Here is a 21,866-nt window from a genome sequence, read left to right as displayed (position 1 = left end):
ACTAACCTCTTTATCAACACCTTAATCACAGCCCCAAAACACAAATTGGTCTATAATTGTAGTCTCAGTCTTATATCCCTTCCCCTTTGTAAAGTGTGGAACCATATACGCTCTTCCACTACACCCTCTACACTCCATCCTCTCATGGTGTTGCATTCATGAGGATGAAATACTCTGATAAACTGCTCACGTCCATTCAATGTATAGTTGAATGGACAAAGCATTCGAGATATCTACATAATAGTGTGTCAGATCTCCTCTAGCATGAATAACAGCCTATACTGCTCAAGGCATTGACTCCACCAGATGCAGGAGGTAATTCCAGCCATAAATGTTACAGTATCTGATGTCTTGCTCTAGGGCATGCCAGAGAGAGAGAGATTCGATTGGATTTAAATCCAAGGATCTTGGGGCCACTGAATGGCCTCAAACTCAGATGAGTATTCCTCAAGCCATGCTTGGGTGGTTGTGGCCTGGTGGGACAGCACATTGTCCTACTGAAACGGATCATCAGCTGCAGGATGTGCAAAGGCCATAAAAGTGTGTAGGTGATCAGCCATCACATTCTGGTAGCTTGGAGCATTTGAGGATCTCTCCAGTCACACTAAGGAATCTAATGTCACATGAGAAGGCTCCTCAAACCATGACAGAGCCACTACCTCCTTGAATGGGGGCTGACCTGGCACAACAGGGCCATGGCCTCATGCTGTCAACGCCACACCTGCACTCTCCTTTCAGCTCAGTACAACCGATAATGGGATTCATCAGACCATGTGACTCTGGTCCACTCTGAAGAGGTCCAGTTTTGATGGCTCTGACACTAGGTGAGGCACAATGCCCGATGACAAGCTGTGAACAGTGGTACATGATTCCAGCATCAGCTCCTGTAGCTTGTGGTATATAAGGTGTGCCATACCGTTTGTTTGCTGACTGCTTGGATCTCTAGCATTGTGCCGCCATTGCTCTGCAGTTGGTCTATATGAGCCTAGACATTCTATGCCAATCCTGGTTATCAGTGGCATGCGATGTAGGTGGCCACCACTTGCTTACTGGGTGCTGGTACATATGATGGTATACTCAAGGTAGACTCTTGATACAGTTGCCATCGAGAGCCCTAGGGGTCTCACCACTTGGGAGATAGAATGACCCATCTGTCTTTGTCTATGATACATCCGCAATCAAAGTTGCTAAGATTGCCACTTTTATTCATGTTTGTCTATTGAGATGCATTATTGGGAAGCCCTGATGTCTGCCTAGTTACCATCTGCTTTAAGTTTGGGTATGTTTCATTCTGCACAGGAGATGCAGTGTCAACTTCTCATCACCTCTATCTCTAATGTTTTGTCCATTGAGTATATATATATCCTCTGCAGCAGTTACCAATCTACCATTGTCATCTACTAACATTATCCTCCATAGTCACTCTTTCTTCTACTTGCCCACATATCAGAAGAACTCGCTAGGATTTTTCTTAGCTTGACTGGCTAACTCCTGCTTATACACATCTTTACCAAGTAAGTCACTTGGCTTTCTCTTCACACAACTGATTCTTATGAATATTCATTTTGTGTTTCCTCCACAATGGCTTCTTTTTCCAGATTTCATACTTAATCCTTTCATTCCTCCCATTTACTCCTACATTCTTTGGCTTTTCACCTTTGGAATACACTCAGACATTGCTACTGTTAAAGAGTGCCCAAGTATTATCTATCTCCTTTCCATCCAATTCCATGCTATAGCTACCAGTTCTCTTCTAAATTTTTCATAATCACCAGCCTTGTGGTTCCATATATCTCTTCCTCACTGAAATTCTCATATGATTGGCCACAACTCAGGTGATCACCTCATGGTCACTCACAGTTGGAGGGAGATTAGACACTCCTTACACAATTCACACTCCTTCCAACCCCCCCCCCCCTACAATGACATTGCCAGATCAATGACTCTCAACCCTCTGTGACATATTGTCTAAGATAGTTGTTGCTTAATAACTCAAGAAATTCATTCTCTTTATTTCTTCATTCATTTCAATATTATCATAATTAAAATCAACTAGTGATCAATCTTCTCTTGCTCACTAAGCCAATTTGTTTGTATACGTCTTTGTCTCCATTTCACATCATACTGCTACAAAATCACTGGCACTTATTTTCTATTCAAATCTCAACTATTGGACATAATTTTCCTGTTTTAATTAGCAGCACTCCCCGACCCATCTCACTCGTCCTATCCACATCTAAAATAGCATACCCTTCTATTTCTATTACAGTCAGGACATCACTCTCATTCAATCATGGGTCACTATTTCAGATATTCTTGGATGAATAAGCTCAATCAGTGCAACCATTTCATCTCCTTATTTCTGATTCTCTTGGCATTTATACATAAGCATATTAATTAATTTCTTGGTATATATTTCCCAGATTCAACTTCCCATGCATCCCAGGCCCATAATCATTGTCAATTTTTGGATGAACAAACTTAATACAATGCCACAATTTCATCTCCCTTATTTCTGATCTGATCCTTAAATTGTCATAAATTTAATAATATATTTAAAATTTATTTTGTGTGTGCCTTCATATTAACCATAAATCATATCAATCGATTACTTGATAACATGTGCGACAGATGAGATTCAGAGTTTGAGAGTACTGGATCTGATAACAGGATCAGAAATCTACCAATAATAAGATAGCCACATTCCCTTCAAGTGGGCAGAGTGACCATACAATCCTGATTTACTAGGTTGCAAAACGTAGAAAGTATTTTTAACTTTTTTTAACTTGGGTATAATTATGTTAAAGATACCAAGCAATTTTAAACCTGGTTTTACTCCATTTTTCCAAAGTAAGCAAACAGACAAAATGTCAAGTTTGCGCCTGCAATTGATGCAAGACTAGCTGATCCCACAGGTAGTGCAAGACCAAGGCAACTCGTGGTAAAGGTGGAGCAAGCTCTGATCACTAATCTTAATATTTACCCTTAATGCCAAAACACATCTCCAAGAAGGGGATGTATGATGTTTTGTATTAAAGGCAAGGGGCCACTACCCAGACCGGTTTCGACCTTTATTGAGGTCTCATCAGTGGGAGCCAGGCTAGAAATACCAAGATTACTAAATCCATTACTAACTTATTAATATACCATTACTAAATCTTGGTATTTCTAGCCTGGCTCCCACTGATGAGACCTCAATAAAGGTCGAAACCGGTCTGGGCAGTGGCCCCTTGCCTTTAATACAAAACATCACACATCCCCTTCTTGGAGATGTGTTTTGGCATTAAGGGTAAATATTAAGATTAGTGATCAGAGCTTGCTCCACCTTTACCACGAGTTGCCTTGGTCTTGCACTACCTGTGGGATCAGCTAGTCTTGCATCAATTGCAGGTGCAAACTTGACATTTTGTCTGTTTGCTTACTTGGAAAAAATGGAGTAAAACCAGGTTTAAAATTGCTTGGTATCTTTAACATAGGTTGCAAAACATTATTATTATTGTTATTATTATGTGAGTGCACTAGAGAAAGTGTTGCTGGATGGAAGTACAGTGCGTGATGCGTGCAAGAGATGAAGTGAAAAATCACAAGACTGGTATTGAAGAGACAGAAGTGCTTAGCAGTGGAAACAGTAGTAGTGTCAGAGATGAAAGAGAATGAGAATGTAAGAGAAACAGGAAATGCGAGGAGCCCAGGTGGACAGGGAGAAGACATGGCATAATGAGAACGGATGTTGCAAGTGGCAGTGAATGTGTGTACGCAGATTGAGTATATTGTGACGTGGGTGGGGAAGTTGAGACTGAGCAGATATATGTGGTAAATGGTGATAAAGGTGAGCGGGCAGGTGTGGTGGAGAAATCACAACTAACAAGTGGCTTGGATAGGATAGGACCAGTTATAGACCTAAAATGAATTACTGTGTTTGTCTCAAATGACAGAAGTATCAGAAATAAGGGAGATGAAATGGTTTTTTTAATGATTTTTATTTTCCCTTAAATCATTAGAATAACTGAAATATGGTTGAAAGAAGATATTCTAACAGCAATAGAAATGGAGGGGTACAGTATTTTTTGCAAGGATAGAAAGGACAAGAAGGGGAGGGTGCTGCTGATGATAACATGAGAAATATGTCCTCATATGATAGACATGAAAGAAAAAAATAGTGACAATGGATATAAGTCAGTGTGGTATAATGTGGAGGTGGACAGGAAGATATATTTAGTTGGTTGTTGCTATAAGCCCAGGAATGTGGAGGGTGGTGATTAAGAAATGTATAAACAACTCGGATTAGTGAACAAAGGAAGAGTAATTATTATGGGTGATTTTAATTATGGCAGTATAGATTGGAATGAAGAGATAACCAGGAATAAGGAAAATGAATTTCTTGAGCTCTTGAGAGATAACTATCTCAGGCAGCACATGAAGGAGGGCACGAGAAGATCGAGAGTTCCAGATCTGATAATTTTATCAAGGGATGTAATTATGAGAGGGGGGTTTCACACTTCACTCCAGTTGGTGAAAGTGATCACCTGGGATGTGGCTAGCCATATGCAGACTTTTGTGAAGAAAGGATATAAATGGAATTATAAGACTGGTGATCATGACAAGCTTAGGAGACAGCTTGGAGGTATAACATGAAATGAGAAGTTAAGCAGTAAGGAAATAAATTATGCATGAGAACTGACAAAGAAATACATAACAGCATCAATGTGTGAATGTATTCTGAAGGCCAAAAGGCTGAATAAGGTAAGTGTAAAATGGATGAATGTGGAGCTTAGCATGAAATCTGGAAGAGGTTACTGTGGAGTCAGTACAAGATGAATAATGGTAATAATCAGTTACATGAAGAGTATAAAGAACAAACCAGGAGAATGACTCAGTTAAGAAAAACAAAAGTGCAGTATGAGCAAAAATTGTTAAATCAGGTGAAGAAAAACCCTAGAAAGTTTTTTAGATATGTGGCAAGTAGAAGGGAGAATGATCATGGTAAAATGATGGTAATGGATGAAAGTGGTAGAATGCTAACCTGCAGAAGACATTCCTGAGATATTCAGTAATCAATTTATATGGATGTTTCATCCTGATCAGGGTGGAATCATGAGGAACTTAAGTGTAGAGGACATAGGAGGGGGGGGTGGATTAATTGTGGGTGAGCAAGAGGTATTTGAAGAAATAAATAAACTCGATGTCAATAAGAATATAGGATTTGATGACATATCACAACACATCTTAAGGGAATGTTCCAGGGAATTAGCAGTAGCATTGGCATGCCTGTTTAATAAAAATCTTGCAACAGCACAGGTTCCAAGGAAGTGGAAGGAGTGTAAGATTTTTCCACTGCATAAAGGTGGTAATAAGGCTGTAGCTTCAAATTATAATCTGTATATCTGGAGTTGTGAAGGTACTGGAGAGATTGCAGAGAAGTAGGATACAGAAATAGGTTGATAACAGCAGTATTCTATGTGGTTATCAGCATGGGTTTGTTAATTTGAGGTCATGTTTCACTGACTTATTTATGTAGTATAACATGATGACAAATAGCAGCGTTTTTTCTCCTGGAAATTTGAGTTTTTCATCACGCATACAGACAAATCGGCCTTTAGAATATATGCAATTCACATACAAAAAATACTAGTTGTGGTGAGCAGTAGATGCTGTTGGTGTAGATGAGGGCAGACAGAGATCTGTAGAATATGTGCCCTCCCTCAATGAGTCTTTGGACTCCTTAGGGGTCTCACAAAATAATAATAATAATAAAAAAAACTCTGGATAGGAGAGATGCATATACAACAGTGTACTTGAATATTTCAAAAGCTTTTGATAGCCTGCCACATGACAAGCTGGTAAATAAATTGAAACAGATGGAATTGGTTAACAGACTTCTGAGTTGGATCATTGACTGGCTGTCAAATAGATATCAGATAGTTGATGAAGCAGGAAGGTCAGTTCACATACAAATTGTTCAATTTGTATGTGAATGATATTGGGATGGGTTTAACTAGTGATACGCAGCTGTTTGTGGATGATGCAAAACTAGGGAGACCAATGCAGAGCCAAGCAGATGTTATGGCCTTACAAGAGGACTTGAATAGATTGCATGAATGAACAGGTAAGTGGAACTGCGAGTTCAATGTTGCAAAGTGCAAGGTTTTGAGATTTAGTAAGCAACGATGGGATGCAAAGTATACACTTGATGGGAAACTTTAAAGGAAGTGGAGGAGATGAGAGATCTACACCCTCTGTCCAAAAAGAAACCAAACTTTTTGAAAATAGAAGAAACTAGTGGCGGCACCTGTTGTATCTTTTTGTTGTCGAAAGCGGCAACCTTCATTAGTGTTGTGTCAACTGTTTAGAACTTTTGTTTCATTAGAAGCCGAGTTATAGTGCCAAGAGCGACAGTGTGTTTTGATGAAGGTCGGAAAATGAGTTTCAAACAGAGAGCTGCGATTGACTTTTGTGTTAAACTTGGTAAAAGTTTTACCGAAATGCATCAAATGCTTCAAGAATCATACGGTGATGAATGTTATCCTGTACTCAAGTTTACGAGTGGTTTAAGCGATTTCAAAGTGGTCATGAGATGCTTGAGGATGACGAAAAGCCGGGCCATCCAAAAACTGGACTGAGCATAGTTAACATCCAAAAAGTGCATCAAAGAAAACCCAAAATCATCCATGAGATTGATTGAAGATGAATTGGGGATTCCAAAATCAACTGTGCACAACATTTTGACTGAGAGTTTGGGCCTTCATAAATTGAATTCGCGATTTGTTACCCACAAGTTGACCAACGACCAAAAATGTATTGAATTGAACACTGCAAGGACCTCATTAAAACCGCTCATAAGGACTCGAACTTCCTTGAAATGATTGTTACTGGTGACGAAACATGGTGTTTTGAGTATGAGCCCGAAACAAAGTGCCAGAGTGCTGACACCCTGAGACCACCAGAAGAGGGGCATCTGAAAAAAAAGTCACTTGGAGAAGTCAAAAGTAAAGACAATGCTGATTTGTTTCTACAATTCCAAGGGCATTATCCACAAAGAATTAATTCCCAACAGGTCAATGGTGAGTTTTATCTCGAAGTTTTGACGCAATTGATAGCGAGAATTCGTCACGTACGGCATGAATATCGTGATGTAGGCAGCTGGTCATTTTTACACAATAATGCACCATCTCATCATTCAAACATTGTGAAACAGTTTTTGAGTAAAAACCATGTTTGTGTGTTGGATCACATGCCATATTCACCTGATTTAGCACCCTGTGACTTCTTTCTCTTCCCCCAACTTCATTTGCCGATGAAAGGAAAGCGATACGACACCATTGAAAATGTTCAAGTGGCAGTGACCACGAGCCTCAACAGTATTCCAAAAATCGATATAAAAAACTCAACGAATTAATTGACCATGCCAAACGCTGTATCGAAGCTAAGGGAGAGTATATTGATTGAAATAAATGATTTGAATAATTATAATTGGCCTGTTTTATTTTCTTAAAAAGTTCGGTTTCTTTTTGGACAGAGGGTCTAGGAGAGATGGTGGGAAAGGATCTGAAATTAAGGGACCACATTGCACAAGTTACGAAGACATCACATCAGATAATGGCAATGATGCGGAAAATCCTGACATGCAGAAATAGAGCTTATGATGCCATTATTTAAGGCCTCATATGATTTATTGTGCACAGATTTGGTTGCTGGGTTTTCATAGTGACAGGGATTGTTGAAAATTGTCCAGAGAAGATGCACAAAGGTGGTCAGTGGTTCTTTGGAATGTGGAGTATGAGGACAGATTGAGAAAATGTAAGTTGCAACGCCTTGTGAGTAAGAGAAAGGAGGGGGGGTATGATTGAGACATGAAGCTAGTCATGGATTGTTATCAGTTTGACATGAAAGAAATTTTTGATAGAATGGGAGAGGATTGGGTAGAACAAGAGGCCATCGATGGAAACTCTATAAGGAGGGTGTGAGAAAAGGAGTGAGGAAAAGGTTCTTTGCATGGAGAGTGAGTGGACTGCTTTACCTGAGTGTGTTGTGAGAATGTAGACACATTAAATCAGTTTAAAATACAATTGGATGAGCATTGGGTACAATAGTGTGTACCTCCCACGATGAGTCTGACTCCATGGAGGTCGGATGTTAATAATAATAATAATAATGATCATAATAATAATTTCTGAGCTTTTGAGCTTTTTCAAAAGCCTTCAAAATATTTTGCAACCTTTCTAATATTTATTCTCTATGTTCTTAACAAAGTCTTCCCAACTTTTGTTTAGGTAGTTTTACACAGTGTTTAGTTTTCTTACATTTGTCTCTGTATTCTCCAAGAGCACGAGCCGACTTATTCGCCAGGAAAACTTTTGCTATGCTTTCTCCTTCACTGCCTCTTTAACTTCCTGTATCCATCATGGAGTTCTGATTTTTCTATCATTGCAGACAACTTCAATGCCTCTCTGTCTTCAATGTTTTCTTCAGGGCTTGCCATTGAATCTCCAAGGTTTGGTTCCTGTTCTCAAACTTTTTCATTTTTTCTTGAATAATGTTTGTGTATTTTAGTCTACAGTTCACATGTGTAGGTGTGAATTGTAGGTGGATTGATACAATAAAAAGTGTCTTAGAAGACAGGAATATAAGATCTGATATGTTGGAGTCTTGACAGATAACAGATTGATTTGGAGGAAAATTGTTGATAAGAAGTTAGTAATGATGTAAGTTTTTCATGTTGTACTATTATAATATCCTATACACCCCTTAAGGGTGTATAGGACATGTCAGGAATTTGTTGATGATGAATATGTATAGACATTATTTATCAAAAACGAATGTACTCAGTAATTTGTATACTGAGATTTTGTAGTGATAAGAAATGTAAAATTAATGTTTTCAATTGTATGTTATGATGGAAATATGCTGTTTAATGATAAACTATGATATTAATAGTGAAAACAAAATGTAGACTACAATAAATTAATGCAATCTATATTTTGAACTGAAACTTTCAACTCAACAGAAAATGTAATAATAAGGTTTAATTGTATATATGTAAATCCTTTATAGGATAATGGACCTTGGCATTCTTTAAAAAAAAATGTGCGTATATATATATACACGAGGTGGTATCAAAAAGTTTTGAGACTAGGTTTGTAACATGCCAACAGATGGCAGCACAAGGCTGCACACACAGTCATAGGGACACCTACCTTCATAAGTCAGTGTGCCAAAAGACATCGTCCTGTGTACATCGGGTGCTGTGCAACTGATGCTATTCTGATCACCTGCGTTACCACATCTGCGATTTCATCATGGACAGCAAGTTAGAACAAAGAACAAACGTGAAATTCTGCTTCATAAGTCAGTGTGCCAAAAGACATCGTCCTGTGTACATCGGGTGCTGTGCAACTGATGCTATTCTGATCACCTGCGTTACCACATCTGCGATTTCATCATGGACAGCAAGTTAGAACAAAGAACAAACGTGAAATTCTGCTTGAAACTGGGCAAATCTGCCACAGGATCATTACCAGTGACGAAACTTGGGTGTACGGGTACGACCCTGAGATGAAGCAACAGTCTTCATAGTGGAAGAGGCTCATCATCTCCATGACCGAAAAAGGCGAGGCGGGTCCACAGCTCGACCAAGTGCATGCTCATCGTCTTTTTCGACATTCGCGACATTGTGCATCGAGAATTCGTCCTCAGGGGCCAGATGGTCAATAGCAAGTTCTACTGCCAGGTTTTAAGGCTTCCGAGGGAGGACATTCAACAAAAGCGACCGGATCTGTGACACGCGAAAAACCGGATGCTCCACGACAACAATGCACCCTGTCACCGAGCTCTCCTCACACGTGAGTTTCTCGCCAGAAACAACATGAACTCACTTCCGCACCCACCCTACTCGCCAGATTTGGCTCCTGCAGACTTCGCCCTCTTCCCGAAGATGAAGATCCAGCTCAAAGGTCACCGTTTTGACACCACTGCAGGAGATCCAGTGCAAATCGCATTCTTTTCTTTTCAAAGCTTGACATGCTTTGAAAAGATTTCCAGGTCACATTCCAGAAGTGGCAAGAATGCTGGGAGCGCTGTATTGATATGCAAGGGGACTATTTTGAAGGTGATAGTGTGTAAAGTAGATAAATAAAGTAATTTCTTGTAAACAGAGCTAGTCTCGAAACTTTTTGATACCACTTCGTATATAGGTATCTCCATGGAGTAAAAGACTCATTGTGTGAGATTACACTAACCATTATTTACACAATACCTATCATATCTCTCCTTAAAATTTTTCACTGGTGGAGCATTCAATACCTCTTGCAATCCATTCCACTCATTCAGAGCTCTCCAAGGAAAAAACCTAGTGCGCACAACCTAATTAGCTGCACGATTACACAACCCTTTCTTTCATAGTTACATAGTGATCAGCAATCATTATTAAAAAATGATGGAAACAACTTCCATGATATAGTAGAACTTCAGTTTAATATAAACCAAAATAATCAACCGAGGTTTCGACCTTCATATCAAGGTCATTATCTGGAGTATATATACATATATAAAAAGGACTGAGTATGCTAAAGTCACACTAATTCAGTCAACCCTTAACACTACTTGACTGGCATATGGTGAAAAAAAAAATCCTTGCTATCATTAAGAGATATATTAAGCTAAAGAGCAATGTACTCTCCCATTATTACTTAAAACAAATAAATTAGAACAAAACAGTGTAGATGGTGGCCAATCAGGGCTGGTTTGAAATTATTGCTTAGAGTCTAGCAAATAATATAGATTACAGTAAAACCACAGCCATTCCATATATTAAAGGTTATCAATAAAATTAATAGACTTCTACACCATTACAATCTTAATGCTACTTTTAAAAGTGCCTATCCCCCTTGCCCACCCTAGGGTGTACCGAATCCATTGTACCTGTAACTTACCTTATATTGGTGATACTGGATGCACAATTACAATCTGTTAAAAAAAAAATAAAAATAAGGCATTAAATTTAGCAATTTTGGTAAAGTAGACCTCTCGGTTTATGCTCTTAAATCCCTGCACCAAACCCGATATGAACAGAAATTTAAGGAAGCCTTCAAAATTTTGATCAACGATCCTAATCTAAACAATAATGATGCATAAAACTCCCAAGGATTTGGATTGCACGCATTTAGCTCATGTAAGTTATTTCAAGTTCTCCAGCAAATTCTTAAATTAGAACTCTATTGCCCACTATGCATACTGTTTTGTTCTAATTCTGTTTATGAGTAATTATATGAAAGCATATTGCTCTCCAGTTTAATATATCTCTTAAAGATTTGTAACCAAATAACAGATTCTACCTTTGATGCACTAAGTTTTTTTTTTCCACCAGAGGTCAGGCCATTAGTGTTAACGGTTAACCAAATTAGTGTGATTTTAGCATACTATGTAGATTGTCATCTAGCTTGTCTCTTTTGTATATATGTGTATACTCCAGATGACCATGACGTGAATGCCAAAACATCAGGTGATAATTTTGGTTTATATTAAACTAAAGTTTTACTATCACACAGTAGTTGCTTCCATAATTTTTTAATAATGAATACTCTTACACAACTTCCAGGGATGACCCCTTATTCTCACCCTACTACTCAGGTATTGAAAAATTTCTTTTATGAATCATATAATAGTAGCTTATAATGTCCCCTCTGCTCTGCTTGTCAACTCTAAGACCAAAAATTTATCTTTATAGGGAACATTCCACACACCTCTGACTGGCTTAGTCACTATCTCTCTTAGTCACTATCTTACCCACACAGCCTGGCTGGCCGAGTGGGTAACGTATCTGCTCTTCAGTCAAAAAGGCTGCAGGTTCGAATCCCGCCATAGGCATGGATGTTTGTGATTGTCTGTGAAAATACTAGTAGTGGTGGTGGTGGTAGGCGATAGATGGCATTGGGTGTAGATATGATTCGTTGAAGATGGGGCTGGTGATGGAGACAGAGAGCTGTAGAGCAAGTGCCCTTCCTCGATGAGTCCATGAACTCCCTGGAGGTGTTATGTAATAATAATAATAAAAATAATATCAGAGAAACCCAAGTGACTAAATCTGTCCACAGTAATCAAGATGTGGCTGAATCATAGTCTTATAAAAAGGGATAATTACCTTCCTATTTTTACTTGTCAGTGTGTGTTCTTCAATATCCAAGTGATCCTCTGAGCTATTTTGCCAACTCTTGCAATATGTCCTCTAAATTCAAATCTCTATCCACTATTACCCCCTGATCACTAGCCTCATAAATTTCCTGTAATCTAGTACCATCAATATGATACACAATATGTAATTAGTAACATTAAATTGACAAACATTGTCCTTTGTTCACACTGCCAATTTATTTAAATCAGCCTACAGAATATCTACATCACCTTTATCAACTATTGCCTTCCCTAGTTTTGCGTGATCATCAAACAACTGAATATCCCCCCACCTTAAATATTTTGCTATATTATTAATATACAAATGAAAGGGTAATGGACCTAGTGCAGAGCCCAGGGCATTCCATGAGTAATCCTCAATTTGCCTTGATACAACTCTACAATATGCCACTCTCTAATGTCTGTCTCTCATGCTCCCCCCCCCTCCCCAATCCATGCCATCAGCCTCATATCCTTTCCCATTTACTTCAACTAATGTAAAGGTTTTCCATGCAGTATTCTGTCAAATGCCTTTGCAAAGTGAAGCAGCATCATAGTCCAATCTATCCAATTCTGCTGCCACTTTATTGTAAAATCTGAGTAAATTACTAAGGCAGGACCTACCTTTTACAAAGCTGTGTTGCCCTTTTTAGAATAAGGGCAGCACATATATTGCAGCTTATTCCGATCCACCCATTCCTGAATTTTACCTTTAACTAACTCTTCCAATACTTTTACTCTGTGTCAGAGATAACTAATTGGTATGTAATTTGTTACTTCTGCCTTGGAAGCACCTTTATGTATTGAAACCATCTTACCTTTCCACTCCCTTGGAGCCTTGTCAGAACTAAGACTTATATTAAACAACTTTTGGCAGAGACGCTGCCAGTTCTCTTGCATATTCTCATACTACATGAGCTGACAAACTTCCAATTACACTGCTGTATTCATATTGATATTTTTCAATATGTTGAGTGCTCCAGTTCATTTGCCTCAGTTCTCACATCTGCCTCTGTTGCATCAGTAATTGCAAAGTCTCCATCTTGATGATACACCTTTGCAAAATAATCACATAGTAATTCAACTATTTCTTCTGCTTCTGTCACTTTCCTACCATCAGCAATGAGCAAAATTATCCTTCCATAATCATTCTTTCTCTTAATTGCTACATAGCAAAAAAATTCTTTTTAGATTTACTTTGGTTTATTTAGCTAATTTTTCTCTGATAATCTGATTTAGTCTTCCTTACCATCATTTTTTTTTTGTTTATATTTCTTCCACAACGCTTTCTTTTTTTTTTTTTTTTTTTTTTTTTTGCAGTTCCTGCTTGATATTGCTACTCATCCACTTAATCCTTAATCATTTATCCTCCTGATCCTGAGTATGCAGCCTAATACTGCCATAACTATCCATAACCACTTCCCATGCACTATTGAAATTCATTCTTTGTAGCTTATGTCAGGGCACTTCTCCAAGCAACCTTCTAAGTTTTTCATAATTGCCAGCTTTGTAGTTCCACATAAATCCTTTCTTTTCTGAGAATTCCACATGTTGAGCAACCTCCCAGAACAAGATGGCATGGTCACTCTCCCTGATTTAAAGTGTTATGTTACATTACAGAAGTATCATGTTCAATAGCCTGCCACCGTGACACAGAAAACTTCTAAATATGAAGCAGGACACATTATGTGATTAGTAGATTTTTTTTTTAATTTAGAAAAAGGACTTTTCATTCTAAAAACTGCTTATCCTTCTGATATACTGTCATTTGTATTTGTAAATTGTAATATTCACTTATGCCAATAGATACCCTTCCACTTTTTAATGAGTACTCCATTTTCAGATTTGAGACTTAATAAATGATATTTGACATTCTCACATTCAATTGCCTTAACTTATTTATTCTTATGATTTATTCTTCTTAACTGAGGGCAAAGTCTGACTGTCACCTCCTCGTGGTGCCCTCTGGATGATCTAACGACAGCAGCATTTCTTTTTTTCCTGTCATGGAGACAAATTTCAGTGATTATACCTATGCTACCGCATACGGGGCAGCCGACACGACTCTTGATTTGGAAATGATGTCAGAGTTGAGAAATAAGCAAATCATTCCACCCATTACAAGAAATATTAATATCATCCAATGTAATTTAAATGGTATTGTTACCCCAGCAAGCAAAGAAAAACTAAATGAACTCTTACTACTAGCTGACAAACATGATACTGATATTATAATAACGGCTATTATACTATTTTTGTTTAGAAGTGTCCCTTATTTTAAATACATTGGCTATTATTACTCAAAAAAGGGGGTATATATATATTTTAGGGCATTATGGGTGAGTATAGAAGGCAATTATAGCAGAATAAAAGAGGTGGAAAAATTTTGTACATACCTTGTTTTGATTCCAGGATGTCTTCCAATTTCATGATCCTACTTAAGGTTGTTTATAAAGAGGGGGAGAAAGGAGGAAGGGAGCGTGGGGGTGTGTTTTGACGTGGGAAAATAAATTTCGAAACCTGGGTTATGTATTAATAATATATATATAAATATATATATATTAGTGTTTAGGGGCGCATTTTGTGGGGGGGGGGGAGAGAAGGGGGAAGGGTTTACTTATATGGAAACTGGGGCAGAGGAGGGGGTTAATGGGGTGCGGGCCGTTTCGGTCGACTGACCATCATCGGAACTTTTTCGGAATGAGTGTGTGTTGGGCTATGTCAAGACTGTAAGTTGAATCTGCCAAATAAGGGCATTTGTTGTCACTAAATGGCTGGAGGCATGGCTTAATTTGTAAGTTCTGGATTGTCCAACATTCGGAAATTATGTAGGGGTGGTGGACGTTGATTGAATTTTCATCGCATTTCATGGCGATAGTTTTGGATATTCTAAGCATTGTTTCGTTGTCTTGTTTGTCTATGATTATGGCCTTGTCGATTTGGAGCATTATCGATATTATCTGCATCCAGGAAACCAAACTTTGACAAACCAACAGACTAAACATTAAAAACTATGAAATCATACAACAAGATAGGCCTACTGACCAAAATGGAGGAGGGCTTCTGACACTAATCCGAAACTTGTCATATAAAGTTGTTGAGCTAGACATAGTAGCAGAAGGAACTGAAATACAAGGAATCTAAATACTGGAACCAAGTAAAAAGCCATTAAACATATTCAATTGTTATCATCCTCCTGACAAACCTGGACCAAATCTTTCCAGCCTATCTCACTGAAGAAAACTCTATTATCTTAGGAGACATGAATAGCAATCACCTATTATGGGGTTCTGAGGAAATAAACCCAAAAGGAGAAAACCTGAGTAATTTCTTAGATGAAACAGGACTAATAAGTAGGTTCTCAACAGTGGAGAACCTACTTATCCGTCTCATTCTTATGGTACAAAAGATGCCCTAGATATCACTGCGGTGCTCTAGATCTTCGCGACAAAGCTATTTGGTTTGTTTCGGAACCAGTAGGAAGCGACCATACTCCAATATTAACCAATCTGAACCCAAAAATGACTAGACCAATCCAAAAAAGAAAATATCATTAGAACGTCCAGAAGGCAAATTGGGAGAAATACAAGGATGAAGTAAGTAAAATGCTCAAAGATCACACATATCATGATGACTTAGACAAAGACTATATAACTTGGAAGAATATTATCCTAAGTGCAGCAAAGAAAAGTATCCCAAAAGGCTACAGGAGAAAAGTTATTTCAAACTACACAAAGGTTCTTGCCAGTAAAATAACTAAACAAAATGAATTATTTAATATCTTAAAAATTGAAAGCTCACCAGAAACCAGGATCGAGTACAACCAGATAAATGCTGAAATTAAACAAAAATATAATATATTACAAAGAACTAGGTGGCAAGAATTTTGCCACAACTTAAATCTAAACACTTCAGATATCAAACTTTGGAAACTGACCGCTAATTTACAAAGAGACCTACCAAAGGCAAGTGAAACTAACATGCTAAAAGATCCAGATGGAAATATCAAAATTGGAGATAGGGAGATCGCAAATACCTTGGTCTTTCATTTTCAAAATATAAGCAAACTAGAGATGAATACTAGGAAAGACCATCAAATATCAAAACAGGCTTGACAGCAGAAAAATGCTGCAAACTCCCCAAAATATCAAAACGAACTATTCTGGGATCCATTTACAATCTCTGAATTGGGAGATGCCTTGGAGAGACTAGATATAAATAAATCATGTGGACCAGATAACATACAAGGAATTATAATCAAACATCTTCTTTCCCTAGCCCAAGATTGGCTACTTCGCCTATACAACAATAGCCTAAAACAAGGAAAAGTTCCGAAAGACTGGAAGACAGTCATAATCATACAACAAACCACAAGACCAACCAGGAAGTTATAGACCAATTTCACTGACTTCAATTCCAGGCAAATTAATGGAAAAAATGATACTCCAACGTTTGAATTACTATTTAAACAAAAATAGTATACTACCACATTTTCAGGCTGCCTTTAGAAGAAATCACTCAATAACTGATCAACTTTTCTACCTAACCCAGACAATTCAAGATAACTTCCAGACCAAACCTACCAAATCCACCATTGAAGCTTTTATAGATTTTAGCAATGTCTTTGACAAGGTGTGGAGGCAGAAACTCTTTTCCAAACTTTGTCATATTGGAATAGAAGGGAAAGTTCTTAACTGGATCTATGACTTTCTAAGAAACAGAACAATTTGAGTTAGAATAAATAATATCTTTTCCAAGAAAGTGAAAATAAGACAGGGACTCCCTCAAGGTAGCATTTTGAGCCCACTCCTTTTTTCCATCTACTTAAATGACTTAGATAAAAATATAAATAAAGAAACAAAGATAGCTATTTTGCTGATGATTTGGTCCTATTCTCAGCTCACAACAACTTAGAAACAGCAGGTCACTTAAACAAAGCCACTGAAAGTTTAGCTACATATTGTGAAAACCAAAAAATCAAAATTAACCCTACTAAATCAGAAATCTGCATTTTTACTATTAATAACCACCTCAGAAAGTGGAGACCAAAGGTTAAGCTAAACAGTCAACTAATTACATTTAATGAAAACTCCAAATACCTTGGAATTACTCTGGATCCATTGCTAAGCTTCAATAAACATATCAACAATGTTGCAGTCAGAGCAAAAAGAAGACTAAATATCATGAAAAGTATCTCAGGTAAAGAATGGGGAGCCGATGCTAAAACCTTAAAAGTCACATATACCTCTATTATCTGTCCCATAATGGAATATGCTTTGCCTATCTGGATACAAACATCACAAACCAATTTAGACAAGCTTATAAAAATTCAGAAAAATGCAGCTAAAATCATATGTGGACTAAGGAATACAACTCGTGGAAAAATAGCAGAATTTGAATCCAACTTTGTTCCTTTAAAAATTAGGTGGCAAGAAAATCTTACCAAATTTGTAGAAAAAAGAGCCAACTTTGCACATCATAGAATAAGTGAACATTTTAAAAACTGGAAACCAACAAACAAAATAAAGAAAATATCAACAATGCATAGAAAATAAAATTCCCTTGGATTCCAAATAAAATAGCCAACTATCCAGCATTTCCTCCAAATCAAGACAGGAAAAATATTGTTATCAACTCTGAAATAGGGAAACATGAGAAAAAAAGCCTAGAAAAACCCTGAAATCTTGAGATCATTAGCCCTTTTTCAAAAATAATGGAATATGGACCTGACTCGATAAAGATCTACACAGATGGCTCCAAAAATCCAAATGACAATTCTGGGAGTGGCATACTCATCTTATGGCTCTCATAATATAGAACTAAAAACAACTAACAGTATTGGATGCAACTCATACCATGCAGAATTAATAGCCATTAACACAGCACTGCAATATTTGGACAAACAAAACCCGAAGGAGTTTATATTTTTCACAGATTCCTTAGCAGCCCTTCAAGCTATTAAGAACTGCTACACTAGCCATCAAGAAATACTTAGAGACATAGCAAAAAAACATAAAGAGACTACATAAGGATTCCGAAATAATCTTCCAATGGATCCCATCCCATGTGGGATTAAAGAGAAATGAAACTGCAGATGAAGTAGCAAAAATGGCCTCAACATCAAGTGATAACACAGATTTCGTTCTTTTTAAAACCACCCAAAAAGACATAAAAAGAACAATTCTTCAGGACATGACTCACACTGGTACTCAGCAGAAAATCCAGGAGCTACCATCAACTCCAAGTTTAATCACAGTGCTACTAGCATGATCTCTCGCCTCAAGACTGGCCACACAAGACCAATCAAGTTTAGCAATGGCATAAAAGTCTTCCCCACCTGCAAAAGCTGTAACATCGAGGAAGCACAACCAATGCATTTGCTAAACTGTATGAATATTTCCAAATGTGAACTCTAGAACAACCCAGAAAAGGTGCTGTATAAAATACATGAACTTGACCGCTATGATCTGGTGTAATAATGCCATGGGATAATAAAATTAAAAAAATCTTCTTAATAGTCCTAGTTGTGCTGAATTTGCTTTTAATTTTTCATTGAATAATATTTTCTCTACCACCAGATATGTGACTGGCAGCTTGCACTGAAGTGCAAGCTACCAGTCACATATAAGTTCCTTGGTCCATTAAATTTACTCCATACATGTACAACCTGCACACTATTCCATTTCACAACCTACACATTGACTTATTCTTACCATAATCCTGCTTCTGAATTCATTCCTCTCATATTGCAGCAATACTTACAATATTTACTTTCTCTTTCTTTTTTTTAACTTCTTTCATATTCTCTCTCTCATTTGTACCTGCAAAACATATCAATTCTTTTGTTTTTACCTTCACATATTTGGTGTCTGACATCTTTGGAAAGTGGTGAAACAAAAAAAGGTTACTGCCAAAAAAAGGACATCTGTGGAATAATAAGATGGGTGATTATGGGAAGATCTGTAGTCAACTAGCATCAACATATTGGGTAGATTCAGCTGTTCAGAAAAGATACTGACAGTGCATGGAAATTTAAATGGCAGTATCATCTGACAAAAGAAATATATAACTGGATACCAAGAGTAAAGCAAGTAAATAGAGTAGCAGTGAAATGGATGAATAGTGAAATCAAGCAAGCAGTGTTTTAAAAAAAAAATGTTATGGAGGGGGTACAAGAGAGTTGGTGGCAATCAGATCCATGAGGAGTATAAAGTGCAGAATTAGAAGGTATGGTAAAGAAATACAATGTGCAGTCAGTGGTGGAGCTAGAGCTTTTGCCGCCCCTCTCAATACACACCAAAAATACTACAAAAAGTCAAAATGATGTATAGAGAAATAAATTATTTTTGAAGTAAAACTTTAATTTCAACATTCTAAAATGTTATTTTTTTTGCTTTTCTGTTAGGCAAAATTGTCGATAACATTGGCAGTATTCATAGTAAAACTCCTCTCACAACTAGCAACACTTACAGAAATTGTGAGGAAAATTCACAGTAGTATTACGATATTTGGAAATGAGTTCTCGAGACTGTATTTTAGAATTAACTGTGAAAGTTCAAAAAGGTTCAAAGTGCCGTCCGGGGCAGACCGCCCCTCCGCATCCCCCTAGCTATGCCTCTGGATGCAGTATGAGAGAAGACCAGCTGGTCAGGCCAAGGTTAATTCAAGGGAATTCTCTCACTATATGGCAAGCAAGATGAAGAACAATTATGGCAGGTTGACAGTGGTGGATAGTAGGCAATAGAGGGATGGTTGCAAAGGATATAATGGAATTATTGAATGTATATCATACTCGTGTAAATGATGCTGTGCAATATATAGAAGGGAGGCAAGTAGTAGAGAATTAGAAGTGAAAGAATCAGGTGTTAATTGGATTAGATGTGTAATAAGACTATGGGAATGGATGACATATCACCATGTACTTTTAAGGAACGTACACAGAAAGTCTTGCAGTGGGTAGGATTCCTAAGGAGTGGAAAAAAGCCAAAATAGTAACACTTCACAAGCATGGTTCTAGAACAGAAGTTTCCAATAACATACCAGTCTGTATGTTGTAGTCAAGCTTTTAGAGAGATTGGTTAGGATTAGAATACAAGATTGGGTTCATAGACATAGTATTCTTCATGATAGTCTACATGGATTTATAAAGGATAGGTATTGTTTTAACAATTTGCTTGCATGTTATGATAAGTTACTAAATGTGTTAGATAAAGAAGAATTATATATAGTGATATTCTTGGACTTTGCAAAAGTGTTTGACAGATTAACACATGATAAGTTGGTGTACAAACTGCAGAGGATGGGAATGGATAATGTATGGTTAGCTGGACAGTGACTGGCTCTCTGAACAATACCAGAAAGTTGTGTATGATGGAGCAATATCTCAAAAAAGGAGAGTAACCAGCGGCATGCTTCAGGGTTCTGTACTCTTCTTGGGCCTCTTGGTTTAATGGTTTGTAAATGATATATCGTGTGGACTGACTGGGGATCTTGAGTTCTTTGCTGATGATGAAAAGTTGGGGAGAATTATAAAGAACACTTCTGATGTTAATTCCCTTCAGAAAGATTTGAATAGACTTTTGATTTGGACAAAGGAGTGAGGTTTTAGTTTTAATATTAATAAGTGCAAGGTGTTGCATTTTGGAGTGCAGAAATATAACACTGTACTACATTGACGGTAGTGTACTGCAAGAAGTGGATGAGATTCAAGATTTAGGAATGATGGTTAACAGTTGACTGAAGTTTAGAGACATATTGCAAGTGTTACAAAAACTGCACCTCGTACTGCCACTATGATAAGAAGTACACTAATATATAGAGACCAGGAGATGGTTGTGCCAGTATACAAAGCACTAGTCAGACCAAACTTGGACTATTCTGCTCAGATTTAGTCTGCTTTTCAGTGTGATGTGGAAACATTGGAGAGGATCCAGTGACAAGTGACTAAGATGATATCAGGACTTTTGAATGCTGGCTATGGAGAGAGGTCGTGGATTGTGGAGAGTTGAAAAGTAGATAGGAGGAAAAGAGGTGATACTATAGAGAAATTTAAGTTAGGGGATTTTATTGGATTAATCCATGGGGGGGATTATAAAAAGAGTAGAACAGTAGTGGGGGAGTAGACTTTTTACATGGAGAATTGTCAGTGAATTGGAACAAATTACTGGAATATGTTGTTAATGCAGGGAGTGTTAAAGATTTTAAGATTCACTATGATAAATATTGAAATTCAATGACTTTGGAACAAGAAGGCAACAATAATTCCAGTTGTCATAGGAGTGCTAGGAACAATATCAAGAGCATTTATGAAACATCTGGAAAAGTTGAGCCACCCAGATATAACACCATCTGAAGTTCAGAAAATGGAAATTTTAGGGATATCTCATATCTAGTTGATTCCTCAGCCTTTTGATGAGGTCCAAATTGGACTCATTTATTTACCAATTAAAGATTTGTATAAACAAGTTCTATCCAAGATATTACAGTTCATCTTATGGTTGGCACTTCTTGATCCTTCAATTCAGAGTATGTCACTTCATCTAGAACATCAAGTAAGTTCTTCTAAAATACTTTCAGGTTTAATAGAGATTTCTGTAATTTGCATTTCCCAAAAACAGATTCTGCATGAAGGAATTGCTTTGAATGTTTGTTTCTTTGAAGAGACTTCCACAAGGATGTCCCTTGAACAGTTTCTTTATAAA

At 37.4% G+C, this 21,866-nt stretch overlaps 1 protein-coding gene across 1 annotated transcript in view; it reads right to left on the bottom strand.

The window, feature by feature from the left end:
• The window catches only part of LOC150100214 (uncharacterized), an 850,396-nt gene that overhangs the window by 29,664 nt on the left and 798,866 nt on the right, over positions 1 to 21,866 (bottom strand). The gene's annotated exons all lie outside the window — the stretch shown is intronic.

This window comes from Typopeltis vanoorti, chromosome 13 (genome assembly GCF_054136105.1).
Source record: "Typopeltis vanoorti isolate ZY-2024b chromosome 13, IOZ_Tvanoo_1.0, whole genome shotgun sequence".
In the NCBI taxonomy this organism is placed as follows: Eukaryota; Metazoa; Arthropoda; class Arachnida; order Uropygi; family Thelyphonidae; genus Typopeltis; species Typopeltis vanoorti.
Note: the sequence above shows the minus strand (reverse complement) of the source record. Positions and strands in the feature narration are given on the sequence as shown.